The sequence below is a fragment of the Triticum aestivum genome, chromosome 5D, assembly GCF_018294505.1.
Source record: "Triticum aestivum cultivar Chinese Spring chromosome 5D, IWGSC CS RefSeq v2.1, whole genome shotgun sequence".
In the NCBI taxonomy this organism is placed as follows: domain Eukaryota; kingdom Viridiplantae; phylum Streptophyta; class Magnoliopsida; order Poales; family Poaceae; genus Triticum; species Triticum aestivum.
Window position 1 is genome coordinate 128,183,333 of NC_057808.1, and position 18,635 is coordinate 128,201,967.

Genomic DNA, 18,635 nt, shown 5'->3' on the forward strand with positions numbered 1-18,635 from the left:
GCCTAAGAAGCTGAAGAAACCCAAGGCTTCAAGGCCTTCCACTGCACCAAGTGCTTCGCGAGCGAAGCCTCTGGCCACTGATCCTCCTGCACCAAGTGTGCATTCTGAAGACCTCTCACGCATCTCCAAGTCCAAGAAGAAGAAGCCCATGCAAACTTAATTCACTATTCCATGAAAATGGATTATTCCATGAATTCCTCAAAGCGAGGCTCATCTAAATGAAAAATCTAAGACTACTATAAGACTACTAAAAAAATAAAAAAATAAAAAAAATTGAACGATTAAATTACTGCTCCCGAATATTCAACTGACCGATTAATTTCTTATAACGTACTCTATTTTTCTTTGCCAAATAAGCCAGCAAACGACGACGTTTTCCCAAAAGTCTTCGTAGACCTCTTTCCGATGAAAAATCTTTTTTGTGTAATTCCAAATGTGAAGCAAGTCTCCATATCTTATTGGTGAAACTGAATACTTCAAATTCAACAGAACCCCTGTTTTCTTCTTTTTCTTCTTTAACCATAAATCCAAAAATATTTATACCTCCTTTCTTTTTCATGTATTTTTCTGACCAGGAAAAATACAAAATTATGTCAGTTATTTTGAAGTTATTCTAATCTCATACACACACAAATTTGCAATTATTCATCTACTACTGGAATTTGGATTTATTTTATCGATGCAAATTGGATTTGGATAGAAGGGTACATTCTTTCTAATATTTTAGATAGAAGAAACATTTCTTCTATCTAAAATATTAGAAAGAATTTCACTGATTTATTTATTGCTATATGCAATTTATGGGATTGATACACCATTTAATTGATATCATTTAGCAAAATGAAACACAGCATATGCATCCATCTTTTGGCTCGAGAATTTCACGGGATAGAGATATGGTATAAGAAATAGACTATTAAGTAACTCTAAATGAATTGTGGATACATCTGTATCCTTAACATACTGAAACAATTGTCATTATTCGTATCAAACCAATAGTGATTCATACAGCTAAATCTTCTAATCAATGGTGGGCCAATAATGAATTTTTTTGCATATGTATTAAGACGCTTGGCCTGATTTCGAAATTGTCCAGAGTTTTATATGTTGTTTTCATTGCAAAATGATGGGTCTCCTTCAACTTTCCAATTACGAGTACGAGAATTGAAAGACATGAAAATTCTCAATTCTCTACGGCGTCTAGTAGATAGAAACAAGAAAATCAGAAGAATCTTTCTCTCTATTCACTATCATTCCGCGTCTTCGACTTCTATTAGTTTCTTTTCTTCTTTAATGCAATAGCTATAGTTTGATATAAGAACCCATTTCTCAAAGTAATGGAAACCATTCTCTTATAGGAAATGGTTCGAAAATTGCTATTCCACCTTTTAGGTATCGTGAAAAGTGATACCTGTGAAGATCGTGCATTTCAGTCAAATTCAGATCCGTTTTTCGAGTCCATGATATAATATAACCAAATTGGATAGACCTTCCACCTGTTTAGCTAAGAAAGAATAGATACAGAGGTGGATAATAGATCGATATGAAGATCATGAGCTGCCCCATGATGAAATCGCCAGTAGTCGCGAATATCTCCTTCTTCCCTAATCCAAGATTGGAGAAAGAAGATCTAAGAGGGACCTATGGAGAATGTAGTCAGAAATCCATAATAGAATCTGACCACAACGACCGAATTAATTATCCTGATCGAGAAACTTAGGCTACTTAATAGAGAAGATTTGAAAATCATGGCATGGGTCTCCTTTTTTTTCTTTCTTTAGAGTTTTCTAGATGCACAATTTCTTGATGTTTTGATGAGAATTTCTTGACTTTCCATATATAGAAAGAGATAGACTATAAATGACATCTCTTATGTCAATAAGACCAAAGGGATGGACATTAAATGATAGGAAGTGCTAGGAAGTGAAATAGAATGAAATAGAGCCACTTTGGGCTTTCCTATGAAATGAGGCATGGAACGGAGCCACTACGAAGAAATTATGGGAGTTACGAAAGAAGCTTCGGACTCATATTGTTCATGGGTTGAGAGCGGGAGTTGAACTCTAGGAGGTCGAATCCCCCCTTGTTCCTCAGTAGCTCAGTGGTAGAGCGGTCTGCTGTTAACTGACTGGTCGTAGGTTCAAATCCTACTTGGGGAGATTTTATTCATTCTTTAATGTAAGAATTTTAATGTAAGAATAAAGAATTGAATTAAAGGGCTTGCTTTGACCCTTAGGAGTAGGTAACCCGTTCGCTATCCTTGTTTCTATTTCTATTGCATTCTATCTCATCGTATCACACTCCGTTCTACAATTCCACTTCGACAAAAGGAAAGAGCATACCTAAGTTCAATAGCTTTACGTCCGCTATCCCGATCATGATTTTCCTACCCTCAGGGGGAAAGAAAAGGCCCTTCCCCCTTTGGAAGGCTGTGGGCGAGGAGGGATTCGAACCCCCAACACCGTGGTTCGTAGCCACGTGCTCTAATCCTCTGAGCTACAGGCCCAGCTGTCTCCACTGGATCTCTTCCCGGGGGTACCCCTTCATTTCAGGTTAAGAAGATGGGAAAGCGCCTTTCTCTCTATAAGAACACTGCGTTCCGAGGTGTGAAGTGGGAGAGAGGGGATCTGATGATTGAGGTTTTGAATAAGACGACCTTTGCATTTTAGATTTGGATATTTTTCTTATTTCAAAATAGTGAAGAAGTCAAATAAGAGGTGTTAAGCTTTTTATCGTTCTGGCATCGATCTATTTTGCCACAGGACCTCCCCTACAGTATCGTCACCGCAGTAGAGTTTAACCACCAAATTCGGGATGGATTGGTGTGGTTCCTCTACGCCTAGGACACCAGAATATTGAACTATGAACGAGCAAAGGCATGAGATAAATATTGGCTAGTAATTGTGAAGCCCCAATTCTTGACTGAAAGGGACACCAAAGGCCTCTGCCCTCCCTCTCTATCTATCCAAGAGATGGAAGGGCAGAGCATTTTTTCGGTTTTTTCATCTTTTCATCAAAGAGTTGAACAATGAAGATAGATGGCAAGTGCCTGATCGATTTTATCAGGCCGTGTAGGAACAAGGTTCAAATCGTTCGTTCGTTAGGATGCCTCAGCTGCATACATCACTGCACTTCCACTTGACACCTATTTAAACGGCTCGTCTCGCCGCTACCTTATCCTATTTCCATACTTCTGTCGCTCCATCCCCGTATGGGTGGAGAACCCGTCGCTGTCTCGGCTGTGATACCGGAGGCTCTAGGGAAGTCAGAGGAGAGAGCACTCATCCTGGGGTGGGCTTACTACTTATATGCTTTCAGCAGTTATCCTCTCCGCACTTGGCTACCCAGCGTTTACCGTAGGCACTATAACTGGTACACTAGAGGTGCGTCCTTCTCGGTCCTCCCGTACTAGGGAAAGGTCCTCTCAATGCTCTAACACCCACAACAGATATGGACCGAACTGTCGAACGACGTTCTGAACCCAGCTCATGTACCGCATTAATGGGCGAACATCCCAACCCTTGGAACCACCTACAGCTCCAGGTGGCAAAGAGCCAACATCGAGGTGCCAAACCTTCCCGTCGATGTGGACTCTTGGGGAAGATCAGCCTGTTATCCCTAGAGTAACTTTTATCCGTTGAGCGACGGCCCTTCCACTCGGCACCGTCGGATCACTAAGGCCGACTTTCGTCTCTGCTCGACGGGTGAGTCTTGAAATCAAGCTCCCTTCTACCCTTGCACTCGAGGACCAATGTCCGTCTGGCCCGAGGAAACCTTTGCACGCCTCCGTTACCTTTTGGGAGGCCTACCCCCCATAGAAACTGTCTACCTGAGACTGTCCCTTGGCCCGCGGGTCTAACACAAGGTTAGAATCCGAGCTCTTCTAGAGTTTGTATCTCACTGATGGATTCCGGGGGCCTTCTTCGCCTTCCACCTAAGTTGTGGAGGAAAGGCCCAAAGCCAATCCCAGGGAATAGTAAAGCTTCATAGGGTCTTTATGTCCAGGTGCAGGTAGTCCGCATCTTCATAGACATGTCTATTTCACTGAGCCTCTCTCCGAGACAGTGCCCATATTGTTACGCCTTTCGTGCGGGTCGGAACTTACCCGACAAGGAATTTCGCTACCTTAGGACCGTTATAGTTACGGCCGCCGTTCACCGGGGCTTCGGTCGCCGGCTGCCCTGTCATCAGTTCACCAACTTCCTTGACCTTCCGGCACTAGGCAGGCGTCAGCCCCCATACATGGTCTTATGACTTTGCGGAGACCTGTGTTTCTGGTAAACAGTCGCCCGGTCAAGCACTGACCCCCGCTGCTGTTCTAAGGAATGAGAACAAAGCCATTGATGTGTCTAGTGATGACGATCTTGCCGATGATGCTCTTGAGCTGCTAATAAAGAGCAAGCAAGAGGCGGAAATCTTCAATGATCTTCCCCTCTTCGGTGTGGACATTCTGAACAAGTTCATTGACGAGTGGTTTGATAGCCCAAACCTCAGTTTTGATGATCTTCAACTCCCCATTCGCCTCAGCGCCTCCTTCCATGGAGCCATTGCTCCTGAGATGGCTCTTGCTCAGAAAATCGTTGAACCAAAGCACAAGATTGACTATGAAAAGGCTCAGTTCAAGAAGCATATGGCCAAGCTCAGTGTGAGAGACATCCAAAACTTCAAGACCATGATGCATGAGATCAAGGAGGCATTTCACAAGAAACGTGATGAAGCCAAAGGTTCTCGAGAGCGCATGAAGCATCTGGCTGCCAAGTGTGTTCAAGCTTACAATGAAGCTGAGAAGCGCAAGGCAATTGGGCGTCCTGGCATTGACCCCAAGATGACTGCTAAGAAAAAGAAGCCAACTGTGGCCCCAGCTGAAGCATCCAGGCGGGAAGAACCTCGCATTGTCTTCCCCGCCAGTATGACAGGTGTGAAGCCTAAGGTCCCCATAGTGGCTTCAGAGCTCAAGAAAACAAGGGCAGCTGAAGCCGAAGCCAGAAAGCGCCAGACCAAGAACATCACTGATGAGGCTCCACCAGCCAAGAAGAGAAAAACCAAGAAGAAAGATCGGGCTGCTCCCACAGAGCCCCTAGTCGTCGAGCCGATTTCTGTTGCTCGTCCTGCGTCTGCACTTCAAGAGCGTCGTATGATAGTTCATGAGCCTGCTTCCACAGAGGCTCCTGAAGCTGAAGACATTCCAGCTGTTGACCCCATCGTAGCTGAAGACATTGGTCACCATGACAATGTAGAAGATGATGAAGTCCTTCCTCATATCGAGCAAAATGTGGTATCATCGCCTGTTCTCGCGAACAGAAAACTCATCAGCATTGGTCGTCCTTTGACGCCAATTGCTCAGGATGATTCATGGGCTGATCACCCTGAAGACTCCCCCCGTGAAGAAGAATCACCAACTACTGCCCCAACTCAAGTCACCCATCCGGTGCTTGAAGATGATGACTTTGAGGCCCAACCTACTCCATCTCCCCAAGCGTCGCCAGCGTTTCGCAGGCTTAGTAAAGGACCAAGGCCACAAGTCACTCTTTCGAGTGTTCCAGAAGGAGAAGAGCACCAATCAGTCTCTCGCCAAGTATTTCCTGAAGCCTCTCCAACTGTGAACAACTCCGAGTCTGAAGCCAAAGTGGCTGAAGATATTCCGGCTGCATCATTCGATGAACAAGAAGAACCAAGAGATGAAGAAGAACGTGTTGCTACACCCCCAACCAACCCTGAAGTTGTTCTCGAGGAGAACGTGTCCGACCCTCCAGCTACTCAAGTGGAGGTTGATAACATTGAGGCGACCACCAACACCAATACTGAAGCCAATGACGTTGTCATGGCTGATGCCACTGTGGCGCTTGAAGTTAATGTAGTGCTAGAAGTGCTCGCACCTGAAGCCAATGCTGCACCTGATGCAAATCTACAGCCTGAAGTCATTGCCACTGCCACTGCTCCTGTACCGCCTCCAAGGCCACACACCATCGAGCAAGCATTTGATCATGGTCAGTTGGTCATTGTCAGATGGCCCATTCTGGTTCCTCCACCTGCTGCTGGTCCGCAATTTGACTATCATGTCGAGCACAGGCCTCAGGTCCAGAAGCCTAAGCCAAGGTTGCCCAGGTTTCCAGGTACTACCACTTCACCAGGGTCATTCAATGCAAATGGCTTCATTGCGCACAACACTTTATTTGATAGTGCCAAGAACCCCTATTCCAAGCCAAGGATTTCATCAGATCGGTTTTGGAGCTATCAGCAGCGCAGCTACTATTCCTGTGTTCTCTATGACCAAGGGCGTATATTTCCACATATGCGTCTAGACTCTGAAGCCATTGCTGGACTGCCCTTCCTAGAAGAGGCCCTTGACTGCTTTCGCGATGCTGGTCTTCTGAACTTTGTGACTGATAAGGAGCATTGGAATGAAGAGCTTCTGCTACAATTTTATGCTACCCTCCACATTCGTGGCCACAACAGGGATCCGAAGACTTGGGTCCTTGAGTGGATGACAGGCAACGTACACCATGAAGCTAAAGCTCTTGACATTATTGAGCTCACTGGTCTGCCCACTCCAGGTGAATTATATGAACCTGGTTGTCAGCTTCACCGCAATGCTTTGGAGAGCATCTTTCAGAAGCCAGAGCCCAACATGAGGCAAATGCTAAGCATGATGAAGCCTCTGCCACGCGACGCTGAATACCCAAGAGAATTCTTTGTTGAAGACCTAGAGTATTTTCCCCGCACGATCTATCATATCATAAGGCGAACTCTATGGCCCATCAAGGGACATTCTTCTGCAGCGAAGCTTGAAGGAGCAATGAAGACATTGGTCTTTTACATCTTCAATGGCATCAGCTTCAATGCTCAAGACTTCTTTATCAGGCAATTGGCTCCATCAGGCTCTGACCTCTTTGGTCTGAAGTTCTAAGCTCCATGGGTTATGCGCCTTATCAAGCTTCATTCAGCTGTCAACTATCAGCCTTCTGCCCGCAACCATCTGATATTTCTGCCAGAGGTTGATATGTCAGTTGAAGCCATATACCCAGAGCCTGCCAAGGAGCCAATTTATCTTCACAATGCTGATCACCAAAGCTTCACACAGCCCATTGAAGGAGTTTAGGCCGTCACTCGTGTTTATCCTTTGGCTGGCAATACACGTGGCCCTCATCGTGCCAATACTGAAGCCACTGAAAGCACTATTGCGCAAAGGCCTCAGAAGCGATCTCGTGTTCTCAATGACCGAGAGCTTCTCGTCGCCCTGCATCAGAAACAGGATAAGCATCACTACTGGCTAAAGCGTCAGATGCAAAGCCTCTTGGTGGACGTAAATCGCATTCGCAACCTTGCCACCAAGAATGCATTTGCCACACATGAGACCTGTCGGAGGTCTTGGAAGAGTTTAACCTTGCTCAGTGCTGAAGCTGATCTTCAAGATGATGGCTTCACTGAAAGATTCAAGTTTGACTCCACTCCTCCAAGGAATGTTGTCTTCCATCGCAATCCCTCTCTTGAAGACTCTTACTATTCCTCCTCAGCGGAAACGGTGAATGCCAGAGTCATTGATGACCAAGATGTTGCTACTTCACCACCTCCAACCTCAGCGCGTGTCGACACTACACTGAGTCCTTCTGCACCGCCAAACCCCGATGCCGACCCTGCAGCTTCACCTACTCCTTCTGGGAACGAGTAGAGGCTCTATGTCTTCAAACCTTTTTGGTCCTTCCTGACAAAAGGGGCAGAAGCATATGAGTTGATAGTCTTCAAGCGGGTCCATATGGGCGGTTGCTTTATATTTTGCCTAGTGTTTACAACTCTTGCTTTTGATACATTTGGTTCGTTGAGTTGTAACACTTAAACTTGATGGTCGTCTGCTACTTGTTTGCTATTCTGTGATGCGATGATAAATTCCGCATGTGCGATGATAAATCCCGCACGAAGTCATATTGCAGACGTTCATTTTTCATTATGCATTTCATTATCTTTTTTATATCAAATCATGCATGATGAATTGTCTTCATAAGTTGAAGAGGATCTCCACAAGTACAACCTGCCATGTGCATTTGCATTCCAAAAGCAAATTACTTATATGCACATCTTCAGGGGAAGCCTGTTGCTACATATGAAGACAATACCTTAATCCTTTACAATCTCACATACTTTTATCCCCGTTGAAAACATCAACCAGTTTGTCATCAATCACCAAAAAGGGGGAGATTGTAAGTGCATCTAGTGCCACCCCTAGTTGGTTCTGGAGTATTGACGACAAACCTGGTTGAGGGACTAATGTGTTTGTGAGAATTGCAGGATAACACAGGTAGTAGTCCCTCATTGATTCGATTTACCTACCGGAGATGACCCCTAAAAATGTACGAAGACATTGAAGACAATGGTGGTATGTGAATATATTCACATTGAAGACTATGACAAGAGAAGACATCGTGTGAAGACTATGGAGCACGAAGACTTAGTTGTTTCGTTGTTTCCTTTTCTTCTTTGTTGAGTCATAGGAACCACTATACTGTTAAGTGGGGTCCCAGTGAACAAAGTCAGAGTGACTAAAGTGATGCTCAACCAAATCCTATGTCTTCGAGCGAAGACAATGAGAGCAAATCTTATCCAGAGTTGGATGAGTCAGCTTTACTTGTAGCCCAAGTCAAGCTGAAGCGTGTGTTTGAAATCTGACTGTTGGAACACGTGTCAGTTCCTTAGTGACCCAGGGTCATTTCGGAAAAATTAGGTCGGGTTGCCTAGTGGCTATAAATAGCCCACCCCCTACACCATAAATTGGTGGCTGCTCAGAGTTAGTGCACGTCTTTTGTCGTTTGAGAGCAACCCACCTCTGAAGCTTTAGAGAGAGAGAAATCCTTGCGAGGGCAAAGGCCAAACACCCAGAGCCAAAGAGTGTTAGGCATCACTGAAGTCTTTCTGTCCGCGTGACCTGAAGACTTGTTACACTTGAGGACTGTGAATCCTCCAGCTGGTTAGGCGTCGCGTTCTGAGCATCCAAGAGTCATTGTGGATCGCCGGTGAATCAAGTCTATGAAGGTTTGGAAGTCTACCTTGAAGACTTACCAGAGTGATTGGGCGAGGACTGGGTGTCCTTAGCTCAAGGGGAATAAGGTGAAGACACGGTCTTCTGAGTTGAATCTCAGCCTCCCTAACCAGACGTACAGTTGTCACAGCAACTGGAACTGGTCCAACAAATCCTTGTCTTCGCCAAGCGACTGGTTCTATCGTCTCCCTCTCTTAATTTACAGTTTGTCTTCGTGAAGTCATTGCATGCTTGTGTTACCAGTTTGACTTCACTGTGTGACTTCTATTGTTGTTTGGCTTCATACTATCTTCCCTCTTGATCACTACTACCTAGCTGCTATTAGTCTTCGTGGTTTCATTTCATTGAATACTTGACTATGGCTTGTCTAGTGTAGTCTACCTTCCGCTGCATGTCAATAGGTTCATTTCTATTGTTTGTCTTCGAAACTCCCATGTTTTGAAGACTTTCATAAAAATCACCTATTCACCCCCCTCTAGTCGATAACTAACACCCCCGTACTTCCTATGAGGGGGCTGAAGCCGGCGACTGGAAAACTTTCAGATTATATTAAAACGGCCGCACAGGAGGAATTCAAGCTTTCAAGCAAGACATAAAAATAGATTAACTATAAAATTGTCTTTTACAATTATCATACACCTTACTCGAACATTATGTCTTTCGAGCATTGACCCTCTATTAAGCGGGCGGCCTCTAGGACGTCTTCAAAATAACGCTCTGGTTCAGGACGGTCCTTGTCCTTGGGTGGACCCTTAGCCGCGACATCGATGGCCTTCATCTTTTCCCGGAATGTCTTGACTCGGGCAAAAGCCATCCGTGCACCCTCAATGCACGTTGACCGCTTCACAGCGTCGATACGCGGCAGCGCGTCAACAAGCCTCTGCACCAAACTGAAATAGCTATTCGGAACAGGCTCGGTTGGCCACAACCGGATTATGACATCCTTCATGGCAGCGCCGGATATCCTATGATGTTCGGGCCATTGGGACATCTGTTCATTGAGAAACAGAGGGCGCTTTGATGCGCCAAACTGCGACCAAAAAGCTTCTCCGTTGCATACCCATCTCGCTCTTGGTAATACTGCGCCACATCGGAAGAACTCTTCGGCAAGTCCAAGAACTCGTCCGGAGAACTCCACACTTGGTTCAGCCGAGCATAGTTTGGGTCACCGAACTTAGTTTGCAGCAGAAAGGGCTTTCCATCCGCAATCTCCCTAGCCTGCCGAACCTCCTCACGGACTGCTCTGGATTCTGATCGCGCCTCCCTCGCCTCTTGAAAGGCCTTGTCCAGTTCAGTCGTTAAGGCTTTATTCTCCTTCTCCAGAAATTCACAGCGGCCAGTAGCATTTTCCAGTTCGAGCATGTCGGCGTTCTGGGAACGGGGGTCCCCAGACTTGCCTGCCTGCGGCCCACGGCGTGGCTGCGCAGCAGGCCTGTACGGCCCATCTTCATCGACAAGGCATTCAAGACCCTTGAGAGGCCAAGCCTCGCGAGGAGGACGACGCAAGACCTCCTCAGGATGGGCCTCACCATGTAGGCTCGCGAGGGGCGGATAAATCAAGGCAAGGCAAACCTCGCGAGGTTCTCATGACGTGAGCCATGACGATCGAGACCAGGCGGGCGCTAGCAAGTAGTGTCCTTGTTTCCTCTTTAGTGCTAAGGAGGCAAGCGCAGGTGCGGAGTACCGAGGCATCAAGTAAAGGTTTCTATATCAGTGCAACGAGACCAAGACCAGCAGGACGGCAAGACGGAGGTCACCATGGAGCGTAAGGCGGCGTCACCACCAGAGCCTTTCGCATTTTAGAGCATCCACTTTCACTTGTCTATGAACTCTATAGGCAACCCAGAGCTCCTTTACCGCGGACGCGGCTATTCGAATATAACCCTGCAGGGGTGTACTTCTTCACACATGTTTCCACCACTTAGCGTCTACACACGACATGTGCTCGGCAAACTTCAAGCGTAAGCCGACGTGGGTGTAGATCACGACCTGACTAACCACACAAGTCTCTAGTCCATGTTTATCGCCTATTCGGGTTCCATCCGTGAGGAGATCCGGCCGGAGTTTCGCTCACAGCCCCAAACGATGTGTGCAGGGTTCCCGAGACACCAAATGGGCGCCCGGTACACCGTGCCATGGTGTATCTACCGCATCATAGCCCACCCCTAGGGTCAGCGCCATGCACGGCCTCCAACACATATCCTACAAACACCAAAAACTAGTTGCAACTCCTAGACAGAGGACAGGGGTGGTTAATAAGTCGAGCGGGGTCATATTTTAGGGCCCAACATGTGGTAGTAGCTGTTCATGGATCACAAACACAGAACTCAGTTCCTGAGGACAGTTTCAATGAGCCAACCCACCATGTACTCCTACATGGCGTCTCTCCGCTACGTTTACCAAATCGTGTTCACACACTTAGCTCACACAAAGTAGGACATGTTCATCACCATTCCAATTCATTCACGATGAATCAGACCCGACTCAACTCTAAGAAGTAGCAGGCATGACAACGAGCAAGAATGAGTAGGCACATCAGGGCTCAAACAACTCCTACTCATGCTAGTGGGTTTCATCTATTTACTGTGGCAATGACAGGTCATGCAGAGGAAAGGGGTTCAACTACCGCAGCATGTAACAGTTGAATCGTTGTTGTCCTAATGCAGTAAAAGAGAGCAGAAGTGAGAGAGTGGGATTGTATCGGAATGAACAAGGGGGTTTTTCTTGCCTGGCACTTCTGAAGATAGCATTGGGTCTTCATCAGTGTCAACGATCACAACGTCGGAACCACGTCTACCGAGGGGGAACAACACCGGCAAACAGAGAAGAAACACGATCAATGCAACGCACAATATGATGCATGATCATGACATGGCAATATGAGTGTGTTTTGGCTAATGCAGCTTTGAGCAGGGTGGTTTGAGTTCATTTGAATCAAAGATTCAAATGCAAACCCAAAATATGAACTCATATAAGTGTATTATCTTGTTTCATCTAAACAGCAAGGTTAAGTTCCTTAAGCATGCATGAAACCTGTACAGATTGGAATATTGGATTTTTCTGATCATTTTTCATATATAACTTATTTCATTCTGAGTTATAGTTTATTTTCTATGATTTTTAGAAGTTTAGAATATTTTCTAAAAATAAATAAATCATTTAGATTTATTTAAATTCCAGAAAAGCTTTACTGCGTCAGCATGACGTCAGCAAGTCAACAGGGGCGGGTCCAGGTCAAACCTGACCAGTGGGGTCCACTGGCCAGTGACACAGTGCTGGTTAGTGTCGCTGACAGGTGGGCCTGGTTAACGTCCACGTCAGCAGAGTCAATGCTGACGGGTGGGTCCCACTGTTTATGAACTAATCTAAACAGAAAATAAAACTAACCTAAACAGGTACAGGGGCCCACATGGCAGTGGCTCGAGGGGGTTAGTTAGGGCATCATTAGTGGCTAATGACTTGCCATGTCAGCACTGCCGGCGATTAGTCGCCGGCGACGTCAAGTCGCGGCGGAGCCCGCACGGCAGGCCACGGGGATGGAGGGCGAGGGCACCAGAAGGAAGCCCAGGCCCGTGCGCGTCTAGGGGAGGTCGCGGGGCCATCGGGGATGGCCTATTGCAACGGCGGCGGTGAGGTTAGCGGCGGCCGGAGCTCGGTGAGGTTAGCGAGGCTCAGCGCGGGCGGCAAACGTGTTAGGTAGCACGGGATGACCAAATGGTCGCCGGAGCGATGCCGGCGACAAGCTCGAGCGGAGGCGAACTTCGGCCACGGTGGAACTACGGCCTAGAGGGTGCAAACGCGTGGGGTAGAAGAGGGATTCGAAGCAGGGGCTCACGTAGGGGTCGTTGACGGTCTCAGCAGGCTCTGGGAGGCGCGGACGGCGGCGAATCGACGACGGCGACGCTTGGTGCAGGAGGTTGAAGATGGGCTCCAAGGCGGCGTCACGGGGCATCTGGCGATGTGTTGCTCGGCGAAGAGCAAGAGGTGGTCGAGGTGGAGCTCGTGGACATGTCGAGGGGGCGAAGGGGAGGCGGTGGCTGCGGCTATGGCGGACAGCGGCAACGGGCTCCGCTCGGGAAGAGAGCAGAGAGGGGAGGGGAGAGAGCTGCAAGGAGGGGGAAGGTGCAGAGGGTCGAGGGGAGTGCATGGCAGCATTGGAGGTGTCCAGGGCGTCGGCGGCAAGCAGGAGCTGGCGAGGCGCGTGCTCGCGAGCGGCGGCCACGCGCGCTGCGTCCTCCTGGCAAGAGGAGAACGATGACTGGCCACTTGGCCAGTCGGGCCGGTTGGGCTGTCACAGTGCTGGGCCGGTTGGGCTGTCACAGTGCTGGGCCAGTTGGGGCGCTAGGTGGGCTGCGCCAGGTAAGTTTCTTTCCTTTTTTTCTATTTTTCTGCAATTGTTTTGTATTTGGTTTTCAAACCAAACCAATTTTTATGCTTCTAAAAGTTATTAGGTGGACTTAGGAAACTAGTCCAGAGCCACATGCAAACTTTCAAAATTATTGGGCTTATATCTAATTTATAGTAAATATAAACCCAATTCAAATAGCTAGTGGATTAATTCAAAGGCCCAAAAACAATTATTTCTGTGATTACAAACATATTGGTTTGAATTTTACCTCTTGCCAATATTTTCATAGAATAATAGGAACATTTTCTTGGACCCATTTGAGAAGATTTTAATGTTGATCATTTTTAAAAGGTTTCTGAGGCTTTGAAAATTCCCTCAATTCAATTTCCTTGAAATTTAAACATGATGCCATGATCACTAATGCAACTATTACACTCAGATATTCTAGGGCTGTGACAGCGTTCTCAGGGTATCACCAAATCAAGATGGCGGTGGAAGATGTAGAGAAGACAGCCTTCCTGACCCCGTGTGGGGTGTACTGCTACACGTGCATGCCCTTCGAACTGCGCAACGCGGGCGCGACCTTTCAGCGGCTGATGCACATCGCCTTAGGGCGGCAGCCCGGGAGAAACACGGAGGCCTACGTCGACGACATTGTGGTGAAGTCTCGGGAGGCAAGAACCTTAATCGAAGATCTGGAGGAGACCTTCGCGAGCCTGCGCCAGGTGAACTTGCGACTTAACCCGGAGAAGTGCGTGTTCGGTGTCCCCTCCGGCAAGCTGCTAGGATTCCTCGTGTCCCACAGAGGGATCGAGGCGAACTCGGAGAAGATCAAGGCCATTGAGGATATGAGCGCACCACAGACCCTCAAGGAAATGCAGAAGCTAGCTGGTCGGGTAACTGCATGGGGACGCTTCATCTCCAAGCTAGGAGAGCGTGCCCTACCCTTCTTCAAGCTGATGAAGAAGAAGGGCCCATTCGAGTGGACCCCGGAGGCCGACCGAGCTTTCCAAGACCTCAAGAGATACCTGACCAGCCCTCCGGTGATGGTGGCGCCACGACCTCTCGAGCCTCTAGTACTTTATCTTGCCGCCACCCCGTATTCCGCCAGCGCGGCGCTAGTGGCGGTTCGTGAGGAGCACCAAGCCAAGGGCGCGCCGCGCCAAGCTATGTCGCCGACCGAGATGATGCAAGATCAGGAAGGCGCAGCAAGAGCCGTAGCGGCAACAACAGAAGACCAAGCTCGGCAGGACGACATCACAGAGATTCCCGCGAGGGAGCAGGCGTCAGGAGTTCCGCCACCTCACGAGACACCCCAACTTTCGCAAGACACGAGCCTCACCAACGCGCCTGCCCTCGTCGAGCACCCAGTGTATTTTGTCAGCACGGTGTTGCGGGACACGAGGGCACGATATCCCATGTCCCAGAAGCTCCTGCTCGCGCTCCTGGTGGCCTCGCGCAAGTTGCGGCACTACTTCCAGGGCCACCCCATCAAGGTTGTCTCAGCCTACCCATTGGAGAGGGTGCTCAGGAGCCCCAACTCTGCTGGAAGGTCGCGGAGTGGAACATCGAGCTGTAGGCATTCCAGTTGGAGTTCAGCACTACGAGGGTCATCAAGGGAGCCGCGCTCGCTGATTTTGTGGCAGAATGAATGGACGCCCCGACACTTGAAGTAGGCGAAGACCGGTCCACCTCACCAGGAAGTGAGGCGCCGGACGGTTGGGTCATGTATTTCGATGGCGCCTTCGCGCGTCAGGGCGCGGGGGCTGGAGCAGTACTCATCTCACCCACTCGGGACAAGCTCTACTACGCTTTGCAGCTCTGCTTTCAGCAGGGCGAGAAGGTCTGCAACAACATCGCAGAATATAAAGGCCTCATAGCTGGCCTGAAGGCCGCGGCAGCTCTGGGGGTGAAGCGCCTCACCGTTAGGGGCGACTCACAGCTCCTCGTCAACTTCTCCAACAAAGTATACGAGCCAATGGACGAGCACATGGAGGCATACCTCGCGGAAGTGCGTAAGATGGAAAAGCAGTTCTTGGGCCTGGAGTTACAGCATGTGCCCCATGGCACCAACAAGGAAGCCGACGACATCGCCAGGAGGGCGCCCAAGCGGCAGCCCCAAGATCCCGGCATCTTCGAGGAGCGGCTCTTCAAGCCGTCAGCAACACCACCACTTTCAAGCACAGCTCAGCCTCGGGAGGAGCTCCCACAGCCGCCTGCCACAGGAGCCCCAGCCTGTGGCCCGACCTCAGGAGCTCGCCTGCCCTTGGCGCTCGAGCCCCAGGAGGTATGCTAGACCAAGGAATTCAAGGAATATCTGATGCAAGGGGAGTTGCCGGAGAAGGAGGAGGACGCAGAGCGCGTGGCCCGGCAAGCCACAGCATACTGCATCCAGGACGGTGAGTTGTATAGGAAGCGGCCAAATGACGTTTCACTGCGTTGCATTTCCAGGGACCAGGGGAAGGAGTTGCTAATTGACATACACGGCAGGACTGCGGGCACCACTCGTCATCACAGACCCTTGTCGGCAAGGTATTCCGCAGTGGATTCTACTGGCCCACGGCGCTCAACGACGCAGCTGAGCTGGTGAAGTCCTGTGAAGCCTGCCAGTTCCATGCCAAGCAGATCCATCAGCCGGCTCAGGGCCTCTAGACCATCCCACTCACATGGTCGTTCGCGGTCTGGGGGCTGGATATCTTGGGCCCGTTCCCTCGAGCGACTGGGGGCTGCCGCTACCTATACGTCGCCATCGACAAGTTCACCAAGTGGGCGGAAGTGGAAGCCGTCCGCACCATCCCAGCCGGTTCCGCGGTCAAATTCATCAAGGGTCTCGTGAGCCGCTTCGGGGTCCCCAAACGCATCATCACCGACAACGGCTCACAGTTCACTAGTAAACTCTTCAAAACATACTATGCTAACCTTGGAACACAGATCTGCTACGCTTTGGTGGCGCACCCCAGGAGCAATGGTCAAGCCGAACGCGCCAACGCAGTTGTCCTGAGGGGCCTCAAGACCAGGACCTTCAAGAAGAAGCTCGAGGCCTGCAGTAGGAGCTGGCATGACGAACTCCAGTTCGTGCTGTGGTCCATCCGCACCACCGCCACCAAGCCGACGGGTGAGACCCCGTTCTTCGTCATCTACGGAGATGAAACGCAGCAGGACGCCACGCGGGGGATGGACCTTGTGCTGGGGGAGGAATGTCGCCGCGAGGTTGCACTGAGGGCGGCATGGTACCAGCAGGCGTTGTGGCGATACCACTACCGCAACATCCGCTCCAGGACGCTCGAGGTGGGCGACCTCGTCCTGAGGCGGGTCCTCTCCAGGGAAGGGCTGCACAAGCTCTCCCCTATGCGGGAGGGCCCGTTCAGGGTCCTCCATGTCTCCAGGCCTGGCGCCGCGTGCCTGGAGACACAGGACGGGGTGCCCATCCAGAATGCCTGGAACATCCAGCACCTCCGGAAGTTCTACCCATGAAGCAAGGCCCAGTGCCTGTGAAGAAAGGCCCAATGCCTGTGAAGAAGGCCCGGTGCCTTTGAAGAATCACCGCCCGTGACACTCTCACGTAATAATGAGTGGGGCTGTACACGCCCCGGAGTCAACGGAGTGCCGCCCTCGGGCCTCGGGGGCTCCCTCCCACGCCTAGTGGCAGCACTTAGCTCCGCGCTGGTGAGAAGACTTGAAGACTAGACTAGGTGCCGGACGTGGCTTTTCATTTGCTTTCCGTAGTTGGCTCGCCTTCTCCTAATCGAAGTTTGCTTCTGGTGTTCCTTGCTGATTTGGTTCCATCACCTTTTATCGCGCTTTCCGACTCTAGTTCACTTGTGTTCTCTCTCTCGCATACCTCGCGAGGGGGCTAGGCAGGTGCCCTCGCGAGCGTTTTTCCTTCTCTCTGCCTTCTCGCGAGCCACCCCCGTTCGAGCCCACAAGCTGGCGCATCTCTCCTAATCCGCGCCCCTCGGGTACCGCGATATCAAGCGTTGGGTCAAGGCTTGGGTGAACGATAAGCCTCCTAGCAAGCTTCCTAACGATTTTTTTGCAGTTCCTGAGCGACCACTAAGTCAAGACGGGCACAAGGAAACAAGTGCCTCGTGAAGAGGGGGCTGCCCTGAACGCACCAGGCTAAGTTATCTCTGCGCAAAATAACGACACCGCATGGAAACGACAAGCATAGCGTACTGATTGAGGAATCATAATTCGATACACGCCCCTCCGGGCCCATGCTGGTTTCATCTTGATGCAGGAAAGAAAAGAAGAACAAAACAAAAGCGGCGCCGCAACGGTCCACGGGGGCAAGCACCTGGCGACGTCCCGAGCATTAGCCGGATCCCTCCTCGCGCTTCACTGAGGCGCGGCGGCGAGACGACCTGCTACCACCTTCGAAGCGAGCGCGACGGCTGGTCGTAGCCACCGCTGCTGGAGCTGTCGCCAAGAGAAGAGCCACCGTAACTGGAAGAGGCGCGGCCGACGGGCTCGCCCTCGCCCTCGTCGCGGCCGTCGCCAAGGTCGAGCACCTCCTCGTCGTCGTTCATCTCGGGGCAGCACCCGGCGCGGTGACCATCTTCCCCAAACACCCTCACGTAGAGGGTCGCATCACCGTCATACTTAAAATGGAGGGTGCATCGCCTGCCCAGGCCGCGCGCGCGGGCGAACGTCTGCCATCCACGGGCCAGAGCTATGTTGCCCGTGGAGGAGACCTCAACCACGACCCAGGAGGCCCTTCTGCAGCAGCCGTCCACCTGCAGCCAGAGCCCGCCTGGACCAGAGGCTGGCACCTTGTCGGCGAAGAAGCGTGGAAGTTGAAGCCAGTTGCCGGCCGGGTCCTCCGACCAGACAACGAACTCTGGCAGCACCTCTGCCGAGTGGAAGCGCGGCCGGGGAGGCCGCGCGACCACGGCACGTCTCCCTTCATAGACGGGGCTGCCGCGATCGGAGCGACCCCTGCCACGCGCAGCGGCGCCACCCCAGGAGCGGGGGGCCGTGGCGGGAGTCGCGGTGTGCTTGCGGGGACGGCCGCGTCCCTGCTTGGGCACCGGGGAGCCGGGCCCCTCGCGAGGGGCCTTTCCCTTCTCTGCGGTGGAGAACCTCTTCGACGACGCCATTGCTGCTAGCGGTGGAGCAAGGAGGAAGAAGCAAGCGGACTGGGAAAAGATGGGCGACAAGGGCTCCGCCCCTCCCTCATTTATAGCGGAAGAAGGCCAACCGGCGCCTCCCACGATCATAGGTAATGATGGTTTTCCTTGCATGTCGCAGGGACTT

At 50.4% G+C, this 18,635-nt stretch overlaps 1 long non-coding RNA gene and 1 other non-coding gene across 2 annotated transcripts; one reads left to right on the top strand and one right to left on the bottom strand.

The window, feature by feature from the left end:
• Positions 1-291: 291 nt before the first annotated feature.
• LOC123124479 (uncharacterized) lies at positions 292-10,131 on the bottom strand. Its single transcript, XR_006461091.1, has 3 exons — positions 10,121-10,131; positions 9,343-9,346; positions 292-414 (listed from the first exon to the last, which is right to left on the bottom strand). It is a non-coding gene; the product is annotated as an uncharacterized lncRNA (long non-coding RNA).
• On the top strand, positions 2,088-2,159 carry TRNAN-GUU (transfer RNA asparagine (anticodon GUU)). Its single transcript has one exon. It is a non-coding gene; the product is annotated as a tRNA-Asn (tRNA).
• Positions 10,132-18,635: the final 8,504 nt, after the last annotated feature.